The following is an 8,014-nucleotide window of genomic DNA, read 5'->3' as shown; positions in this document are numbered from 1 at the left end:
AAATGATGAAGAATGAAGAGAAACGTCAGTAAACATACAATATAAGAATACTGGTATACAAATAAAAGGTTATATAACGACCCCGGTCCCAGAGAATCATTGCTTCTTATAATGGGGAATATGTCCTTGAAGTGGAAATCATTCCACCATTCTTTGAAGATGGTCCTTCAAAAGATCCATGGCTAACTGTCAAATGTACATCTTCATTGTCAGTAATGAGTACGAAAGTCTGACAGGTTAAAGGTTAAACACAATTAAAAGGGTTCTTTATTGTACTATACAAAACAATAAATGCACACGTTTTTTTAACATTTTATGTTTTGAGAGATTCTAATTATGATTGAATAATTAAAGGAAATGGCCTTAATTTGAATCTTTATGCCCTTTGTTGTTAATATTGCATTTTTTTCAATTGTTGAATGGATTCCACGCATAAAGCTTTCTTTTCAGTATTTCACCATTGTTACAACAACTGCTCTTATAGGTAACAAAAGAGACTGTGACGTAAACAGTATCTCATCATTTCGAAGTGCATGTATGAACAAATTTGACATTTTGACGATATAATTTCTGTGCAGGAAATTATTTACATGATTACATTATATTCATGTAAAACAAATCATTATTTGAATTCTAACTTTATTACAAAGGACTAAACAAAGTACATGTAGTTGTTTAGCTTGATTGTGTATATTTATAAGATATTTCCGTTATAGTCAGAATTACTGTTAAAAGGGGATTGAAAACAGTCACATACGTAAAAAGTAGTATTTTAACTAATCTAACTTTACAGGTTTGGGAAACCTCAAATTGTTAAACGGCCCCTAACAAAAAAAAACAGGTTAAAATTCTGCATCTCTGCCGATTGCCAAATACTTGAATGTGATACACATATTCTAAAGAGATTATACTTTATTTTTTCAAGGATTGGGGGCAAAATTCAATCTAGTCAAATACGCAACCGCTGCTCATGTTTGACAATATTCTCTAATTCAACATTTCTAAGTGCACTGTCGAAATCTTATCATCAAAATTAAATGTCGGACACGAACCTCATGTAAAAAATTCATTAAATTTACTGAGGACGTGCAAAGTAATGATTCTTGTGTTTTCCTCCCTACCAACGAACAAGTGAGGCGAAATGATGCAAAATGAAGAATTGCTTGACCAGAAACTGCCTTTTCCGCTTTAAAGATTTTTTTTCCAACCGACTGTTCTCTTCCCCGGAAGAAATTTTGATGGAATTGATTGAAATAAGTAATACTGCTTATTGCAGAAAAATGTGAATGGTATCGTATTCGAAATAAACACGAATACATGTACTGTAGTCTATTTTGTTATTTCTTTCATATTTTTTCAGAAAAAACAGCTATATACAAAACACAACCTATAAGGACCATTTAGACCATGGTGAAAGTATTATTCAATTGAATTGCTTTTATGATGAATAATGTTTTAATCAAAACACCGGAAAGTTACATCAGATCAAATATGAAATAAAATGTAAATTGCTAATGAGCTTCCACCCGCTTAGTCTAATTTTCATTCGTCTCATCCCAAACGGTATTTTCCTAATTCATCTATAGGTACCACCTAATTGTCATTAAACCCATTTACCATTCTCTCTAATTTCTAGTTAGGCTCTATACCCATAGCCTAACACCACATAATCTACATGGTTAGATAAACTGTTCATGAACCAAATATTCAATTGAAAACGTAGGAATTAATAAGTAGACGAAATAGAATTTATACAAATTCGGAAATGGACTTCAAATTTTCACTAGCAAGCTATTAGAACAATTTTAGTGTAGACCAAACGCCAATGAGACCGAACTGATAGTAGAACAAATGAATTTAACTCATGCGGTGTCAGACTATCTGAGAATGAGACCAAACGCCCAAGCGAATAAAGTTGTTTTTGTTTAATTAATAAAGTGATTACAGGTTGATTTACCATATTTGAAAATTTTTATCATTTTGAAACTTTGGTTGGTGCCCGCCTTTTTTTATTATTGTTATCTTCCAAACTGTGAATGAACTGATGAATACAGAATGATCTCCCCATGAACATACGAGACTGTATTGTTGTGTCCTATGTAATCGCTTTCATCCGTTCTATCTGTTTTCTTTGGCACATCACGCTCTTTTTTAAACCAATCCTGACACATATACAATAATTGCTTGAAATAAAAAAAACAATACAAACATAAGAAATTAATCAATTAATGTTGGAAAATTAAGGGAAGTGTTAATGCATTATTGACATCTTGAAAATTTAGAGACAAAATAGCTTTTCTCTCTGAATTATTTTGTATATGATTATAGAAATTAATTTTGCGTTATTCAAAATATTGTCGGAATGGTTATTTAACTCTGTCACTAGTTTACCTTGTGATGATAGGTCATATTTTATACACTCTGTGATGATTTAACAAGAAGAACAGTAATGTTAGCAAACTATCGTGTATGGAATCCAAAGAGAGGTCATGTACGTTGAGAGTGATTTTGATTGATGACTCCAAGCCGTGAGTTTCAAATCGTCTGAGTTTTATTGTTGTTACACTGGACTGTTATTGAAATAATTTAAATATATGCCATAGAATTAAAGATAGACCCCTAGACACTCCCAATTAATTCGAACAAATGGGTGTGTCTATCATACTTTCATGACACAGATATCAACCTCGATAGATGAATAAATATTAAACTATTTGATAGCTAGTCCCATCATCAATCTAAATTACACATCCATGTCATCAGTAATTGCACTCAAATTTTAATTAACAAGATGAGGCTTATCGAGAGGATGCCAACCGCCAATCTGATTTTTTTCTATAGTGCGACACGGTATGTTATATCAAAAATTTCCATCATTCAATTATTTCCTCATTATTCAAAGTAGAGCACGCATGTGGTAAATTTGCGGCGGTTTTATCTAAAAAATACAGCAATTATTACTTTTAATCATTTGGCTCGATCGAATCAATGCAAAACGGTTCCATCATATGAATTTCGAATTTTTCGTCGGTAAAGTATATAATTAGCAACTTGAAGCATTTGCCAGCTCAGTTGTTGATATCCTAGAAAAAGAAAGGGTCTGAACACACGAAGAAAAGGAAGGTGAAAACTGTGGGCGGCGATCTAGGAGGACGCCCCCCCCCCCCGGCGTCATTTACATGATATACACTGTAAAAAATATTGGGTAAAATTTTCACCACCACGAGGATAACTATGTGTCCAAACAATTTTGTGGCAGTATTTTACCATATACGGGAAGCATATTGTCCAGTAAGGTTAAAAAATAAGCAGTAATTACTTTAGAATGGGCAAAATTTTCATCACACTGGATAAATAAAATTGCACAAAAGAAATGCCCAATGTTGGTTTGACTTATTACCCTCATGGAGCACTTTTACCCAATATTTTTTAGAGTTTGAAGACCCCCAACCGATGTGAAAAGTAAAATTGACAAATTGTGTACTTACAAGTACTTCCTCCAAGTCACAAGACACAACAATGCCAGATTTATGCATTTTCATTTCTCGCTTATTTGTTGCTGTAGAAATACTCGAATTAGCCGGTTTTCCAAAACAAATTTATTGTGCTTCTCGCGGGCCTAAAGGCTATGACGTCTTTCTGTGTCAGAAGTGTTGTGATTACATAAGTCTGTGCATTTAAAACTGAACTATACTTTATTTTATTATTTATGTAATTTTATTGTCTTCACCATAGAGCATCGGAGATATCTTGGACCATCAAAACCATTTTCGATTTGAATTTTCTCAAGAAAAATACTTAAGATAGCAACCGGTAAATATACATTAAACTTACGTTGTTGTACTTTGTAGCTTGTAAGGTAATATGATTTCTACACTTGATTTTTAGCTTCGGTTTGTATGTTGGTTAGAAACATTATTTTCGGGTAAGAACTTTTTTTAAATATTGTCAAACTATTTATTTCGAATGGTTGTGTAATTAACTTTTAATATTGTAATTATTGATTGATGTGTGATTGATTTGTTGTGGTTTTATTGTCTAAATTAACCAAAGAAACACTATATTGAAAAAAGGTCTGACGGTACAAGTTACTCTTAGGAGACGAGTCTTTATCATTTCTCTCACGACCATATCGAATGAGGGAATATCACGATACTTCTACAATATTGATAGGATATTTTATCATTAGGAAACTAGAATCCAAGGTTTAAAGGGGACAAACTTTCGGCGACACGAATTCTCGTGTTTCATCTCTAATGCACAAAGATGCTTGGATATTTGAAGTGTTTCAGAGCCCGTGATAGGTTTGGCATATTTCTGTGTACTTTGGACTATAGATGGTATCCTGTACTCAACATTAAAACCCACTCTGTTCTTCAAATCAAATTGAGTATTTTATAAGGAAGTGAAGAGGGACCTCCTATGCAGGTAGAAGCCATCTTTTGAGTTTAGGGTCAGATTGAGCAAGAGGTATCACGTCCTGATTAAATCGCTTCTGAAATTGCGGTTCTATTTTACTCACCCTTGACGCTTGTTTTTAAATGGCCAGAAATAGATTGATTATAATGGGTGAAAGGAAATGTGTAAGTGGTTTAGTTGTGTGAAAGAATGACATGAACTCCTATTGAACTTCAATCCCTCTTTCCAGTCATACCTTCTATCATATACTTGACGGAATAAGAAGAAAACCCCAAAACCCAAAATATTTTATTGAGCCTGAGGTGTGAATTTTGTTCGTTTTCCGAATTAATGGATTTGTATTTCCATATAACCATTGGATGGTGATCCCGGTTTTGCACATTAATGAGGGTGCTGGTATTGTGCAGACGATCATTTCAGATTACACACGGAATAGAACCATAGTTCAAAGTTAACGAATTTTTCTGACACATGAAATTCGTTACTCGAATTTGTGCGATTCGAAGACTTGCATATTCTGAAGAAAATTGCGATAAATCGTTCCTTTTCTCACTCCCACCCATCCCCCCCTCTCTCTCAATCACTCACTCTCATTCATACCCTTAACATCACTCCATCTCTCTCTCTCTCTCTCTCTACACACACACATATATACTCACACCCAGCACACACCCTTTCTCTTGCGCACACACAACACGACCCCTTTCATTCCACCACACCTCTCCCTCTTGTGAACAACATCATGCGATACACCCAAATTATTCCTTGTAGTAAAAACGACGTGTCCTTTAAGACAGCAAACATCATTAAAATACTATCCTCCAATCGGCAAGGTGAACAAGCCACATTAATACAATGTGTCAACATTAACTGAGTGGCTTTGGTTTCAATTAAAGCAGCCGGTAGTTATCGATCTAATGCATTGTGGGATGATGCATTATTCACTCCGCAAACTATGACGGGTAAAAGCCAAACGTAACACATTACTTTCAACATGACACAACATTTGAGTAGACGGCGACAAAAGTCTGGATGGATCAACTTGAATGTGAACGTCAGAATATGATTTGTGGATAAGGACTACAAGAAAGAAATTAGATGTTCCGTCAACACTGCATTGATTTTCACTTTTTCCTATTCATATGAATGACTTACATTAGATTTAATTTTGTATAGTATTTTTGTTATATCTGATATCGGAATCAAAATCAAGCTCTATGTAAATAAAGTGAGTTATGAGTTACAAACATTTGGAATATTACCTTTAAAAAGAAACAAGTCCTTTTCATGATCCATGAATATCTAAAGTGCAATGTACATTAATTATAATACACATGATACAATTCGTTTGCTAAAAAGGCTCATCAATGTCATCTCGAATGTCGGCTCTAACGGAGTAAAGATTATTAGGATAAATATAAAATCATCACTTGTAGCAGCTCCATGAAAGTTCATCGCAATTAATCAAGGCAGCGAGATATCAACAAGGAAAAGACAGAGCCTTTCCAATTAATATCAGTCATAATTATTGACCTTGAATGAACTCCTCTCGACGAAATGAGTATTATGAACTGATTAGATATTATTTTGATTTTTTTCATCATTTTATTAGGTCTATACTTTATCGTTGATATGATTAAACTAAAATATTTTCATCCCAAAATGATTTCAATTAGTGAGTGATGATGATTTATCTTGGCCAGTTCGTATAGTAGAACAGCACTTCATCACATACCAAACGAATTTTAATGTAAATACCAATGTGCGCTACCATTAAAACACTGAAATAGACAAGTTCGGGATTTCTTCGAACCACTTGCATAACTTGGATAACATAAAAATAACAAAACGTTTTCATATTTCAACATCATAAAGGATCCGAATAGATATTGATATGATACGTATATAGTTTAATGTGAATGATATAATAATAGCAATTAATATTAAATTTTACAGAGCAATACCTCATTGCAGCTAGTCCAAGTGGATGTCAGGTTCCTAAACTAGTTTCTATGGTAATGGTTACCGCATGTGTAGCGAATCAGGGATTTAAATTTATAGACGTTTCTTAGGTACCATTCTATCGACGTGTTTTGAAGGGGAAGATCACCCGACAACTGGTTTACTGTAAAATAGCAGAAAAATGAAGTGAAGGTTTGCGGAAACCCCATCAAAGATTAAGAAAATTATTAGAAGTTTTTGATCTGTTACGTCATATACGAGCAGCAGCAGCTACCCCGTATTTTATGCACCAAAATGTATACTTTTCAATTTTTTAATCAGTGGTTCATGATTGCTAAAAAAAATCTTTCAGGAGCGGATGTGACATGATTTGTATGTTGATATACTTAAGGTACAACAAAAACCTTTCTCATTTCTTTTAAGAAATTTCATTGATATTTTCACACCATATATGGGAAAACTGCTCGCAAATGACGTCACCATTAAAATATAAAATTCTAATAGTTTTTCAAATCTTTGATGGATTCCCTAAAACCCTCACCAATATCATTTTAAGTATTTTCTGCTATTTTTACAATAAAGTTATGTCAGGGTGAATTTCCCCTTTAAGTAAAATACTTAGGATCCAACGTGTGCTTCAAATTTGAATATTAGAAGAGCGATTTGACATGAGAAGGCCGTGCATGTAAGTCCAGGAAAAAAAGAAATACTAACTCAAGTGTTATCAATTTGGTGCAGAAAATCTAAAGTATGATGTAAAATGTTACCCTTTACATTAGTCCAACATTATCATTCTTATTTTCTTATCAGAACCTTTCATATTTAATCTACTATACATGGAGGGGCTTTTGGATTTTTGGCATGGGGGCTTAAGACTGGCCATTTATACCTCTGTCATTTTTACCTCTGCCATTTTTACCTCTGCTATTTTTACCTTTGCCATTTTTACCTCTGCTATTTTTACACCGAGCCCGAGATCATACCTATATCGGCTCAAATTATATAATGTGTTCATATCTAATACTGATGAGAGTTATGTCTACAGGGTTAACATTCATGTTTCATAACACCTATTATACTGATGACATTACGAATCTGCTATTGGCTACTGAAATCACAGCCTTTGATTGGTTGGTGCAATTTTTTCTTAGAAATTCTACATCAGTTGATAGAGTATGTGGATTGTTAAAATAAAGGCCTAAAGCCATTGCCATCACATTACCATTAGTGGAATAAAAAGAAGAAAAAAATCCAGACGAACTACAACATTACTGAGACGAACAAAATATATCGGCTTGCTCGTTGCAATGCCTGTTTTTTCTTCTTTTTCTGAATCGTTGCATGTGGTTTAATTCAATTTTCATGGCTTCTTGTTCTCGAACAACGAGGCAAATTTTTCACGTTTTTATTTCTTACTTATTGTCAACATTAATTAAAAAAAAAAAAATATATATATATATATATATATACATATATATATATATATATATATATATATGTGTGTGTGTGTGAGGGTGTGTGTGTGAGTGTGAGTGATGGTGTGTAAGGGTGTGTGTATGTGTGTGTGTTGGGGGGAGATGTGTGTATACATGTATATATAACATGTATAATGTATATATATGAATTTTTACGT

Source organism: Lytechinus pictus, chromosome 3 (assembly GCF_037042905.1).
Source record: "Lytechinus pictus isolate F3 Inbred chromosome 3, Lp3.0, whole genome shotgun sequence".
Lineage (NCBI taxonomy): Eukaryota > Metazoa > Echinodermata > Echinoidea > Temnopleuroida > Toxopneustidae > Lytechinus > Lytechinus pictus.
Note: the sequence above shows the minus strand (reverse complement) of the source record.